General features: G+C 40.9%; 1 long non-coding RNA gene across 2 annotated transcripts in view; it reads left to right on the top strand.

The window, feature by feature from the left end:
* Positions 1–4,197: 4,197 nt before the first annotated feature.
* LOC138843382 (uncharacterized) overlaps positions 4,198–14,332 on the top strand; it is a 54,515-nt gene continuing 44,380 nt past the window's right edge. Inside the window, exon 1 of one of the 2 annotated variants that reach the window (XR_016212031.1) lies at positions 4,198–4,310. This is a non-coding gene — a long non-coding RNA (uncharacterized LOC138843382). The remainder of the gene's footprint in view (positions 4,311–14,332) is intronic. The other variant, XR_016212033.1, reaches the window with a different exon arrangement.

Below are 14,332 nucleotides of genomic sequence, written 5' to 3'. Positions count from 1 at the left end.
CAGTTAAATGTAGGGAAGTTTTCTGAATAGCAAGAATGGAAGACAGATTATACCACAGGCTCACTAGGAAAGAAAATCGCAGTGTGCCCAGATGGGGCCATGATCACAGCCAAGGGTAGCCCTGGTAACATCCAGTAGCCTCTGAGTACATCTCTCCTCAGGGAAGGCTGCTCAGTTGCTTGCTGGGGCAAAGGATGGTTGGGAAAAGGTGAGAATATGCTTCTCTGGGCCTTAGTAGGCTAACTTTGTAAGATAAAGATTGAGCAACTGCTTTGGGGATCAAAGAAAAGTAGGCAGAGCCTCCAAGTTGTTTCCAAAGGACCTCCACAGCCCAATCACTCAGAAAAGACTGGCAATTTCCAAGGGGCATATGACAATAGACAAGGGCACTCAACATAGTGCTTGATCTCTGGGGTCACTGAGGACAGGTGACAGGTTCTCCAATTATTTCCTGGGGCAAGGCATTTAGGGACAGGGCCTCCTGGCTACTTCTTTTGCAACCGAAGGGTGGGCAAGGCCACCTGATCTGAGTATTTGTAGGAAAGCATGAAGGTAGGCAGGACTGTCTAATTTTTTTTTTTTTTTTTTTCTCAGAAACTCTGCAAGCTACTGTGCTCAGTATGTGCCACTAAGTTTCTTCCTGGGGCTGTGGTAGGGTAGGTAGTTTTCTCAACTGATTCACAAGCCTGGGTTAATGTTGCTTCTTGCAGCAGTTGCATGAATACTTCAAAAAACTTCAAGTGAGCAAGATCTCCAGCTGATTTCAAGTACCATAATTTTGGGTAGTGGAGGGTGTAACACAGGATTGGCTGTTTCTCTAAAGAAAGGAGTAGTCCAGTAACTTGGCAGCATTAAGTCATAAGAGGGCTACAGAAGTCTCCCATGGTAAATGTGTTTCTGGTGTGAGTGAGTACTGCTAGGGAGGACTTTGCTCATTGTTTACCCACGTAGTGAAGTCCCTGTTAGTTCAGGGTTGACATTGAGATCATGGTTCTGCCTACACCTCAGCTGCCTGAGGCTGGAGGATGGGAAGAAGTCCTCCCAAAGGTGACACTGAAATTCTTCCCTTCCTTCCTTCTTCAATTCATCTTTTCTTATTGTTATTCTAAAATCAGCCACTGTGTTCTTTCACTTGGCTTTCCAGCTGATGAAAATATAGATAGTTGTATAATAGCTGTACAAATTTGTGTCTCTTTGAGGAGACGACTGAGGGAGAATCTTATTCAGCTGCCATCTAGTTGTACCTCCTCAAGAATTACCCCTTTTACTAACTCATGGAGAGGAGACTCTCCAACATATATCATAGTGAGATTAGAGCTCCTCTTACTGATGGGCTTTATAGAATTGTGTGTCTTGGTTTTTCTGTGAAACATGATTCTTAGTGGATCTTCTAGAATCAAATAATGTATTCAGTGCAATAGTCTCACTGTCTGCTATCTTCTCATGCAGGTTTTTTCATTAAATTTAGCCTTAGCCATCACTTTGAAGAGCCTGTTGGCAGTGAGTTTCTCTTTTCCCTTGGCATCCTTCCCAGTATATTTTATCTCATGTCGCAAGAAAATTCTCCCAACTCAATGAATTTTTATTGAGTCAGCCTTTCATTTATTTGCTTACTTATTTTGTCATTTGAAAGACAAATACCAAGAGAGCCAGACAGAGATATGGCATTCACTAGTTAGCAGTCCAAATATCTATAATGGCAAGGACTGAGCCATGCTGATTCCAGGAACTGGGAACTCAATCCAGGTCTTTCAAGTGAGTGGTAGAGATCCAACTGCTTGAGCCATTACCTGCTGTTCCCATGGTGCACGAGAGCTGAAAGCTGTAATTGGAAGCAGAGACAAGATTTGATCCAAGGCACTCTAATATGGGATGTGGGCATATCAGAAGAAATCTTAACAGCTATGTCACTCAGTCTGATATTTTAAGTTCTTTGGCCAAGCACCATCCCAGGTAGTTAAGGAGCCCTGCCTAAAGATTCTGATTCTTCTCAGTGTTTAACCTTTAATATCAAACCCATCCTGACCATAATCTTTTAGGATGGTGTTTACTGCTGGATATAGACCTTACAGCCAAAAGAGTAGGTAGGTGAAGTTCCCGAGGAAAGTCCATATTGTATTACAGTAGAAAAGTCTTGAGATTTTGCCAGTACAGGAAAAGTATTTTCTGTTATTAAACACCACGAGGACACCCTGCAAGATCTAAGGGTCCCAGTGGTTTGCAAAATCAGTATTATTGAGAAGTTCCTTTTCTTGTATCTAAACTTTCATGTTTAAGAATCTCAGATTTTTCCCCCTACTTGTCCTCAAATCTTCATATAAGAAGTCTGCAGTTGCTGTGCATTTAAATATGCCTAACTATGTGATTCTAACTTGAAGTTGTAACACAAAGTTCTAGAATCTTTTTCTGTTTTGTGGTCTCTGAATAGCTTGACTTTTTATAAGTGTCCATGTATGAAACAATCCCCATCACCAGGTAAACAAAATACTTGCATGGAAAGAATCAATGTCATGTCACTGGAGTCAAGGAATGAGTTAGCACAACCTGAAGCAAGTGGACTGAGAGTGAGAAATAACTGATCACTTACAATGTGCATATCCCAGTTCGCCATTATTATTTTATGTTTATTAAATATTTATATGTTCTGCATTATGTAAAATGTCAATTAAATACTCTGCAGTGGTCTGAACATTTATGTCTGCCAACCAAGAGGGAATCATATGTGATACTCACGTTCAAGGTGATAATGCTAGGAGGCTCTGAGATGTGACTAGATCATGTGGGCTTTAGAATCCTCATCAATGAGATTAGTGCCTTTATTTGTAAGAGGCCCATGTGAGGTCACAGCAAGAAGTCACTAAGAGGAAGTGGCTCTCAGGAAACAATAATCCACCAGCACCTTGATCTCGGACTTTCTTGAATCACAGACCTTGCATTTGTGCTTCAGACCCTGAGGCGTGTGACTCTTCTGAAAAGGAGAGCGGAGGGAAAGGACTCTCCCTCTGCCTCAAATCTGTTCCTGCCTTCAAGCAGGGGAAGTCGGTGCTGACTCAGCACCATAGGCAGCAAGGGCGCCAGCCTCCACTGCAGTCCTTCTCTGGTTGGAGCCTTTGGTCTGTCCTGTGTGTGCACTCAGGGAACTGAGACTCCAGGAAAGCAGTGAAAAGTAGTGGGCACATTAGATCATAGATTAATTACAGCAGAGGCCGAATCGCAGAACTGGCTACTGTGTTAATATGATAGTATAGGACACGCGGCATCAATGGTGCCTGTGCCCACACATTGTCATAAGAATGGGGAATAAATGCGACGGAGCCCCACCTGATGTTCCAGGAGCAGCAGCGCTCCTGCCGCTCCGCAGGGACTCTCCTGCTCTTTCTCCAAGCACGCGACCGCCTTTTTCTGGAGGCAACGACTAACCCTACCAGAGCTGCTCTCTGGACTGCTGGATCGAGGTAAGACCCCAGGCATCGCCTCCGTTTGCCAGGAGGCTGGCGCAGGGAAACATCTTTAGCTCCCTTCCTTCCCCAGGAGAATGCGGGTGAGGAAGAATGGGAAGTGGTGGCGCCCACCCAGGTGAGGGCTGCGGGGGCGCAGCGGGGCGGGGCCCGGAGTCCAAGTTAAGAGTCTGAATGAGCACCAGAGTCCCAGCGCGTCCTCTGAGCTTTCTCGGAGCCACTGAGTACCTGGACCCGCGGGGACTAGGATGCACGGGACGCCCGCAGCCCGAAGTAATGAGGATAGATGTTGGGGTTAGCCTTCACCAAGAAAAATAACCCCGGGCGACTTGAAATGCAGAATCCGATCAGGACAAGTTTTTCTTGGCTTGAAATGATAGAGTCCTGATACCGACAGTCTCCTTGCTTAAAATAAGTTTATGTAGACAAAGACAAAATACAACCTTAAGCGGTCCTCTGTTAAATACATATTCTTGAAAGTTTCTGTATGTTGTGGTGATTTGCCATTGTATATTTGTTCACCTGATGACTAATCAGAAGCTCTCAAGTGCAAAATATTCTCAAAGTCGAGTCCTTGGAAAGCTGTGGCGCTTGTTTAGTCACCATCTGTCTTCCCAGAGTGGTACCTAAGTGGGTAGGGCTCTGTTAACGCCCCAGGGTTGTATGGCTAATTTAGTAACAAGTTAGAAAACAGGAAATTACCGGGAATGCTATAAAACTGCTGTTGTTTGTGAATTTTGCTTCCAAAGAGTCTATGTTGATGACAGTGTTTACTGAAATGCTTGCTCTGTCCTACCTGGCTTATTACATTTTCTCTGGTGCTTCGTTCAGCTTTTTCAACTTTAACTTCAGGTAAGTGCAGTATTAATTTGCTACCAGGACTCCAAAATAAACACATCAAATTTGTTTCTATTCAAGTTAGTCACGTGACAATTTCAGACTAGACCAAATAAGGAATTTTGTTTTCTTATTTGATATCATTTCAATTAAATGAAATCAAAATAGACAGAAAAGTATATTTTACCTCTCTGAATTATTTGTCTCTCTGAAATATTTCAGCATTGACAAGAGGGATGACCACTTATAACCTTATAACCATTTAACATGCCTACAGGAAACTGTAATTGTCTTTTCAATGGATTTATCACTACAAATCATATTTTTTGATGCTTGAAAGACTAGAAGTCTATCCTCATATTGGAGATTCCTACTTGAGGCAAAGCATTTTAGCATGTGTTTTTAATTATTAGCTTTTGAAGAAAACCCACTTGAACTTCAGCTTTCTCTCTCTCTCTCTCTCTCTCTCTCTCTCTCTCTCTCTGTAAATACAGTTCATAATGTAATAAGGCAGGATTTCAAAAAAATTTCTTAAAGATGAAAATGATATTATTAAGTGCTAATTTTTAAATATTGAGATACACTTTAAATTGATCTCATCTAGGCATTTACCTTTGCAGTAGAAAGCTACATCAGAGCAGATGTTATTTCTCAAAAGTCTATTTAAAAAGTGCTTTCTTTTCTTCTCACAGCTTTCTACAATTATTGGAGGGACTTCAAAAATAAGATCAACTCTTTTACAAGTAATACTGTATGTACTAAGAGGCTTGTACACTTATGGAACTCAATTGTTAATCATAGCTTTCACATGTATATTCTGAAGAATTTTTAATTTTTATTTTTATAATTACCTTTATAATTTATTCTTTTAGATTATCACTACTATTTACCCTCATCAAATATGCAACTAGATCAGTTAGAAAGAGCTTGAGATTTAAAATGAGATAAAAAGTTAAATACTGTTTTTTTAATTTGCATTTCTGAGCATGTTCTTTAACCACCCTGAACTTTAGTTTTCTTTTTGTAAAATGAGAACATGGGCTTCATAAGTTAAATACAGTATGTGAGAATATACAGCAAGACCTCAATAATATATTACTTATAATAATTTGTGAACAGGATAGCATAATCTAATATATGTTTATGAAGTACTCAAATGAGCAGAATGAGTTTGCTAAAATTTCTGAAGTATAATTCCAGAATTATTTTTTTAAATGTATGTATTTGAGGGGCTGGCACTGTGGCGCAGTGGGTTAACAATCTGGCCTGATGCGCTGCCATCCCATATGGTTGCCGGTTCAAGACTTGGCTGCTCCACTTCTAATCCAGCTCTCAGCTATGGCCTGGGAAAGCAGTAAAAGATCACCCAAGTCCTTGGGCCCCTGCTCCCACATGGGAGACCCGGAAGACGCTCCTGGTTCCTGGCTTAAGATCAGCGCAGCTCCAGCCATTGTGGCCAGTTGGGGAATGAACCAGCAAATGGAAGACCTCTCCCTGCCTCTCTCTCTCTCTGTGTAACTCTGACTTTCAGATAAATAAATAAATCTTTAAAAATATAAATGTATGTATTTGAATCACAGAAGAAATCTAGAAAGAGAGAGATCTCTTCCGTCTGCGGATTCAATTGTCAGATGCCCACAAAAGCCAGGGCTGGACCAAGCCAGAATCAGGAGCCAGAGACTGCATCTGGGTCTCCACATGTGTAGCAGAGACCCAAGTACTTGGACACTCATCTGCTGCTGTTCCAAGTGCAATAGCAGGAAACTTGATCAGAAACAATGGGGCCAGGGCACTCTGACAAGGGTTACCATTGTCCCAAGCAGTGGCTTGACCTTTGTTCCACAATGCCAGCTGTGTTTTTATCATACATCTATTCAAATAATATTTAAGTGCATACTGGGTGCCAGGAAGTTTCAGGAACAATGGGAAACAGAGGCAAGTTCTCTGCACTTATCAACCCTTCCTTTTCCTTTTAAGTGAGAAAAATCAGAAAATCAACTCATACTTTAAAAAAAAAAACATATGTGGGATTAAAGGATGGCAGGGTATACCTGAGGCAGAGTGCTAAAGGAGTGGGGATGGAGCACAAACTGCTTTTAAGATGGAAAAAGCCTGCCATGTGAATCCGCAGATGAGCAGACTCAAGGAGGAACAAGCTTGACGTGGTTAAGCAAGAAAAGAAAGGCCAGTGCCACCTGAGCACAGTGGGTACAACAGAGCTTGGATTAAGTTTGTATCACAAAGACAGGCAGAGATCAGACAGTTGGAACCTAGTAGGCTATACAATGAAGTATGAATTTTATTATAATTTCAGCAGACAGTATTCTGAGAATAAAGTAATATACAGCTTTATTTGAGTTTTGAAATTTTCATAATGACTACTGTAGGGAAATAGACCTGAGGATATGTCAAAGGTGAGAGACAAGAGCTTAGAAATAGTGGAATGGAGGAAAATAGTAAAGAAGCTGAGAAGGAATCTGATTTCAGATATGGGTATTTCAAAATGTTTCTGGAAAGCAAATTGTGACTAAAAGCTAAGTTTATTTTGGTGCAACTTTTAAAAGATTTATTTACTTATTTTGAAAGGCAGAGTTACATAGGAAGGGAAAGACAAAGAAAGAGAGAGAAAGAGAATCTTCCATTCCCTTATTCACTCCCCAAATAGTTGCAATGGTCAGGTTGAGCCAAGTCATAACCAGGAACCAGGAACTTCATCCCATTCTCACATGCGTGTGAGGGCACAAGGACTTGGGCCAACTTCTGCTGGCTTCCCAGGTGCATTAGTATGGAACTGGATTGAAAGTGGAGTAGTAGACAATAGAACCAACCCTCTAATGGGATGTTGCCATCACAGGCAGTAGTTTAAACAACTGCACCACAACCCCAGTCAGGTGCAATTTTTAATATATATATATATATAATATCTTTAAAATGTTTATGCAAATATGTATTATGGTGGCCGGCATTGTGGTATGGCACATTAAGCTGCTGCCTAAAATGCTGGCATCCCATATGGGTGTTGATTCCTGTCCTGGCTGCTCCACTTCCAATCCAGCTCCCTGCAAATGCACCTGGGAAAGCAGTGGAAGATGACCCAAGTGCTTGGGCCCCTTCCACCCATTTGGGAGATCTGGAAGAAGCTCCTGGCTTCCACCTGGCCAAGCCCTGGCAATTGTAGCCATTCGGAGACTGAACTAATAGAAAATCTCTCTGTGTCTCTCCATCTTTCTCTGTAACTCTGCCTTTCAAATAAAAAAGGGTGTTTAAAACAGTAAAAAAAAGTATTATTAAAAGAAACTATGCATGGATTTCAAAAGTTTGTAGCATCAAAATAAATGTATCTTTTTAAAATGATTTATTTATTTATTTATTTGAAAGGCAGAGTTACAAAGAAAGAGAGAGAGAGAGAGAGAGAGAGAGAAAGAGAGATATTCCCCAGTTCACTCTCCAAATGGACACAATAGCCAGGCCATGATGAACACAGGATCCAAGAGCTTCCTCCAGTTCTCCCATCTGGGTGCAGGGGCTCAAGCACTTGGGCCATCTTGTACTGCTTTCTCAGGCACATAAGCTGGGAGCTGAATCAGAAGTGAAATAGCCAAGACCCTAAATGGCAACCGTATGGGATGCTAGGATCTCAGGCATCAGCTTTACCCACTACACAGGTCCCTCTTTTGGCAGTTTTTAGAGAGAGGGGGATGGAGGGAAGGAGAGAAGGATGGAGAGAGAAAGAGAGAAAGAGAGGAAGAGAGAAAGAGAGAGAGAGAGAGAGAGATATTACATCCCTAATTCACTCTCCAAATGGACACAGTAGCCAGGGCTGAACCATTCAGTAGCCAGGAATCTGGAACTCCATCCTGGTTTCCCACTTGGGTGGTAAGGGCCCAACTACTTGGAACATCTTCCACTGGTTTCTCAGGCCATTAGAAGGAGTTGGATCAACAGTGGAGCAACTAGGATTCTTATTGCTCATATGAGATCCCTACATCTCACTATGGTGGCTTTACCCATTGCACCAGAACCTTGCCCCCCATTTATCATTTAATTCCATTTTTACAGAAAATTTTTTCATGAATTTTCCTATGTGGTTGAAATATTCTGAGGAAATCTGCTTAATAATGCTTATATGCTGGGAAGAAGTAAAATTCTCAAAGGAGGCAAAACACAGATAAATCTCAGCATTTGGCTTGATTGACAGATAAACATAGGGTGGTAGGAAGATTAAGAAGAAAAGGAATATATTCGGAGGTACTTCAGATAGTTTGTGAAGATATGGAATGAAAATATAATTTAGATGCAGAGGTTTTGTTTAGCAGTTAAGAAGCATGGTCCAATCACATATCAGAGGCCCTCAGCCACATTCTGGCTCTGAGTATGATCCAGATTCCTGCCTTGTACACCCTGGTATGTAGCATGTGATGGATCAAATACTTTTATCCACGCCAGTCATAAGATAGACCCAAATTAAGCCCCAGCTTCATCCTGGCCCAGCCCTGGCTGTTGACTGCATTTGGGAAGAAACCAGTAGATGGGAACCCTCTATCTCTCTTGCCTGTCAAATATTTTTAAAGTTTATTTTTGTGGAAAAATTTTGAAATCCATGCATAGTTTTATTAAATTGTGCTTACTCTTCCACCCTTCCTTTTTGCTAAGAAGAATCAGAAAATCAACTCAAAAAAATTTTTTTAAGTATATATTCCACACTTAGGATAGAGGATTGTGGGGTGTACCTGAGGTAGATTGTGGTTTTAGTAAAGGGCCTAGGGGACAGACTATGCTGTAACATTGGAGATGACACCTGTATGATGGAAAAAGTCTGCCAGTTGAATACCCAGTTGGACAGACCCAAAGGCAAAAAAGCATGGTGTGGTTGAGAGAGAAGGAAGACCAGTGCCACTGGAGCTCAGTGACAGAGAGACAGAGTGAAAGTGAAAAAGAGAAGGAGAAAGACATAGAAAAGGAGAGCTCTTCCATTCACTGGTTCACTCCGCAAATGGCCACAATAGCTGGGATTGGGTCAGGTTGAAGCCTAGAGCCCAGAACTCCATCTGGGTTTCTCACTTTGCTGGAAGAGACCCAATTAAGCCATCTTACACTGGTTTTCCAGGAACGTCCTCACAAAGCTGGATCAGAAGTGAAGCAGTCAGCACTTGAACTGGAGTTTGTGATATTGGCATTGCTTACGGTGGCCCGTTATACATAGCTTTTTCATAGTATACATTATTCATGAACATTTTGAAGACCCTACGTATACTACTGTGGTGGTTTTCAGAGCATGGATTTCAAAGACAGATGAGGTATGCTTCTTTCTTCAGCACTTTCTGGCCATGAGTGTCTTTATGAAATTCTGTGTCTTAGTTTTCACATGTGAAATGAGAATCATAAAATCTATCTCATCAATGACCTCAAGGGTTAAAGGAAATAATACATTAAAATTGTTTAGAATAATGCTTAGCATGTGGTTAGTTTATTACTGTGAACAGAACAACACAACAAAAATGTATTATTGACATAAAAATTTGAGAGAACTATTGGAAACCTGACTGCAAATGCATAGGTAGGCAAAAGGTAGTGGCACTTGGAGATGTGAAGATGGAAAAGTGACCCACTTTGAGATGAATTATGGAGAAAGAGATGTTGCTTCTGGCTTCATGATTGATGGGATAGATTCTGAGGACAGATTGGGTTTGCATCCCGTCACTACCTCTTACGAAATGTAGGCATGTGTAGTAATCTCTGAATTCATATTTCCTCATGTTCAAAATGAGAATTCTAATAGAAACTCTCTCATAATTCTGTTCTAAGGATCACAAATCTAATATATCATATGTGTTATATATTATTAAGAAAGAATTATCAACATGGACATGGTTAGTTTGAAATGGATTTTCTTTTTTAAAAAAAGATTTTTTTTATTTAGTTGAAAGTCAGTGTTACAGAAAAGCAGAGGCAGAGAGAAAGACAGAGGTCTTCTGTCCACTGGTTCACTCCACAAATGGTTGCAACAGCCAGAACTGAGCCAATCCAAAACTAGGAGACAGGAGCTTCTTCTGCATCTCCCAAGTGTGTCCAGGGGCCCAAGGACTTGGACCATCTTCTACTGGTTTCCCAGGCCATAGCAGAGAGCTGGATTGGAAGTGGAGTAGCTGGGACTCAAACTGGCTCGAATATGGGATGTTGCACCACAGGCGGCAGCTTTACCCACTATGCCACGGCACCAGCCCCTGAAATGGATTTTCAACATAAAAATGAAATGTATGTAGTGAATAAATAACCTACAATTCATGAAGAATCAAAGTTCAAGATGTAAATGGAGCTTTCATTGGCTTGTTGACAATATTTAAAGCACTGTGAAGGGGCCAGTGCTGTGGTGTCGTAGGTAAAACTCCTGGCTCCTGGCTCCTGGCTCCTGGCTTCGGATCAGCGCAGCTCCAGCCGTTGCATACATCTGGGAAGTGAACCAGTGGATAGAAGATCTCTCTTTCTCTCTTCCTCTCTCTGCCTCTACCTCTCTGTAACTTTGCCTTTCAAGCAAATACATAAATCTTTGAAAATATAAAAAAGCACTATGTTATAAAATCTCATAAATACACAGTAAGAAATAAAAAGTTAACACATGATATGTACTAGTAATAGTTAATTGGAGAATAATGAAGCTACCCCCAGTTCAACCTCATTTGTAGAACTGATTAACACTCAATGGTTAAGGCTTAATATACCCTTTAACCAAATCACTCAGAATCCAAAAATCAGGGCACACATCTCACACAGCTGTTAAAAAATAACATAGGATGCCCACATCTCAAATTTGAATGCTTGGGTTCCAAGTTCTGGCTCTGCTCTCAGTTGCATCCTGGTGGGGTAGCAGGTGATGGATGAAGTGGTTGAACCCCTGCCACCCATGTGGTAGTCCATGATGGAGTTCCCAGCTCTTGGCTTCAGCCTAGCAAAGCTCTGGCTGTCATGAGATTTGGGGAATGAATCAACTAAATAGATTCATTCTCTCTCTCTCTTTCTCTCTCTCTCTCTCTCCCTCATAATACCCTCCCTTCCCTCCCTCCTCTTCTCTCTCACTTATTCTTTCTCTGCTTTTCAGATAATAGAAAAAAATTAATGATTCCAAGAATTGTTTTTTGAAAGATATGTTTTCTTTTTTTTAAAGTATTTCTTTAAAAGACAGAGTGACAGAGATATAGAGGGAAAGACAAGGAGATTTTTCCTCTCTTGGTTCACTTTCCAAATGACTCCAGCAGCCAACTATGGATCATGCTGAAGCAAGGAGCTAGAAACTTCAACCTGGTCACCCACATGGATGGTAGAAACCCAAGTACTCAGGCCGTATTCTGAGCTGCATTCCCAGGCATATTAGCAAGGATCTGTATCTACTATTGCATACTGGCACAAGAACTAGCTCTATCTTACTGTAAGCGAGGGGATACAAATAGAAAATAGAATGGAATTTGTATTTTAGCCAATCAACACTGAAATATCAGACACAGCCTACAACAAGTCAAAACATGTGCAAGTGTTGCAATCCTTCAAACCATAGTCGTCTCATATATGAAATGGAGGTAATAAAGCCTGCCTGGTAGTTCAGAAGGAAGCTGAATAAATGTGTGTCTTCCAATGTTTGCTTAACCATCTCTCCCACTTACAAAATGTGCTCATCCCACGGAATGTTTTGAATGTGTATACAGGCCCATTTTATGTGCATACCATGTACAAATAGCTCTCTTCATCAATGTATTGTGTGCTTAACAAAACTTGGCCTTGTTTTCTAATGTGTGTGTACATCTACAAATATAAAAATACAGTTATATAAACATTCTGTTTTCTTTAACAGGTGTAAATTAATTTATGTATAATTTCTATAAATGTTTCACATGAAACAGGAGAACCTCTCCTTTTAAGACATATGCAGCGGCCCGGTGCCGCGGCTCACTAGGCTAATCCCCCGCCTTGTGGCGCCGGCACACCGGGTTCTAGTCCCAGTTGGGGCGCTGGATTCTGTCCCGGTTGCCCCTCTTCCAGGCCAGCTCTCTGCTATGGTCAGGGAGTGCAGCGGAGGATGGCCCAAGTGCTTGGGCCCTGCACCCCATGGGAGACCAGGAGAAGTACCTGGCTCCTGCCATCGGATCAGCGCGGTGTGCTGGCCGCAGCGCGCCGACCGCGGTGGCCATTGGAGGGTGAACCAACGGCAAAGGAAGACCTTTCTCTCTGTCTCTCTCTCTCACTGTCCACTCTGCCTGTCAAAATAAATAAATAAATAAATAAAATAAAATAAAATAAAAAGACATATGCAGCTTTGTTTTGTTTTGTTTTTCTCCTAAACAGTTTCATAGGAATTCAGATTCCAGGGCTGCGGCAGCTTCATTATTTCTTGTCCTCCAGAGGCAGAGCTGTGCCAATTAAGTACATGTGATGGGGAAAAGAAATGCTTCTTTGCCTCTGTTCTCCTTAAACTACCATATCACTGACTGTGTGTTACAGTTTATTAACCATGAATTATACATCCCAGCAAATAAAACCTTTGTTCTTCTCTGCTCCCTTTCCCCCAAACCCAATTTACCAAGAGTAAAAGTGGCATAAGTTATAAACCAGTCACATTGTTTCTTGAAAATAAAGTTATGGAACAGTTTTTTTCAGTGCTACATATCAGAAAAAAAATCAGCTTTTGCCAGTCCAACGCTGATTTTCATTTTTAAGCCAGGAACTAAACATTTAATCACATGCAACAAATTATACCTGTCTTAGGAAAGCTATTGACAGTCATGCAAGTTGATTAAGTTTTCCCAGATAGAAAACTGCATGTTCTCTTTGCCCTACAATTCTTTGTATCAGACAAATACCACACACATACACATACACAAATGCACACACAGACATATACACAACCACTATTCACTATTCCAACAGTGGCATAATTTATGATTTTTGTAGCACGATTATTTTCTCGTCTACATTCTACTTCATTGGCTCTTTAAATAAACTGGATTTTTTGCACTATGTGGCTATTTACAAATTATCATTTTACTAATGCTGATTGTTTCTATGTTGTGTAGTAAATTAATACTGCTACAAAAGCATGTGCTTTTGAAATTTGCTTATATAGAACCAACATGTCATACTTTTCATGTCTAAAGTAGTACTTCCAAATTCTTTGCTTGTTTTTGCTGTTAATGAGGAATTATGCTTTCAAAAACATTTGACAGAAAGACAGAGATACAGATAGAAAGAGAGAGCTTCCTTCCACTGGGTCCCCTCCTCAAATGCTCACAATAGCTGGGTCTTGGCTGGGTATAGAACCAGGAGCTGGGAACACAATCCATGTCTGCCACATGGGTGGCAGAAATACAATTGAGCAATCACTGCTGCCTGCCAAACTCTGCATTAGCAAGAAGTTGGAGCCAGTTTAATCTAATCTAGATACTTCAATTTGGTGTGTGAGCATCTTAGCCACAAAACCATATCCCTAGTAAAAAATTTTAAAGGCTAATCTGTATTACTTAACTTCTGTGTGCCTTGATTTTCCTATCTATAAAGTTAATTTTCTGAGTAAAAAATCAATCAGAATATCTGTGTACAGTACTTAAAACAGAGTTTATTTTACATCTTTAACCTGAGTACCAGTTATCTTGAGGAGAGATGGGGTCATTGCCATATCTGAATCATTATGGTCCTGGGATGGCTTTTGGTAATTTACTATTCTATGCAAATTTTCAGCCTGAGAAATTTGTATTTCCTTTCTCTAGATATACTGTCTGAGTGTTTGGAGTTGATATGTACTCTTTATGGCTATCCTTGGAGAGGCAATGTGTAGGCCTAGCATGTCAGCCACTTTCACCAAGGCATCAGACATATAAATGGAGCAATCTGGAATGTTGTGATTAGCCAGACTCCTGCAGAATGCCACAGAAACTTGTTTATGTAACACAGAATGGAAGAATTCCTTAATAAAGGCCTACCAGAATTATCAAATCACAAAACCATGGGTCCAAAGAAAGTCATTTCTAGAAGCTATGACATTTTGGGCAGCA

Source organism: Oryctolagus cuniculus, chromosome 8, assembly GCF_051225735.1.
Source record: "Oryctolagus cuniculus isolate XC-2025 breed Fujian yellow rabbit chromosome 8, ASM5122573v1, whole genome shotgun sequence".
NCBI lineage: Eukaryota > Metazoa > Chordata > Mammalia > Lagomorpha > Leporidae > Oryctolagus > Oryctolagus cuniculus.
This window is presented reverse-complemented; position numbering and strand designations above follow the sequence as displayed.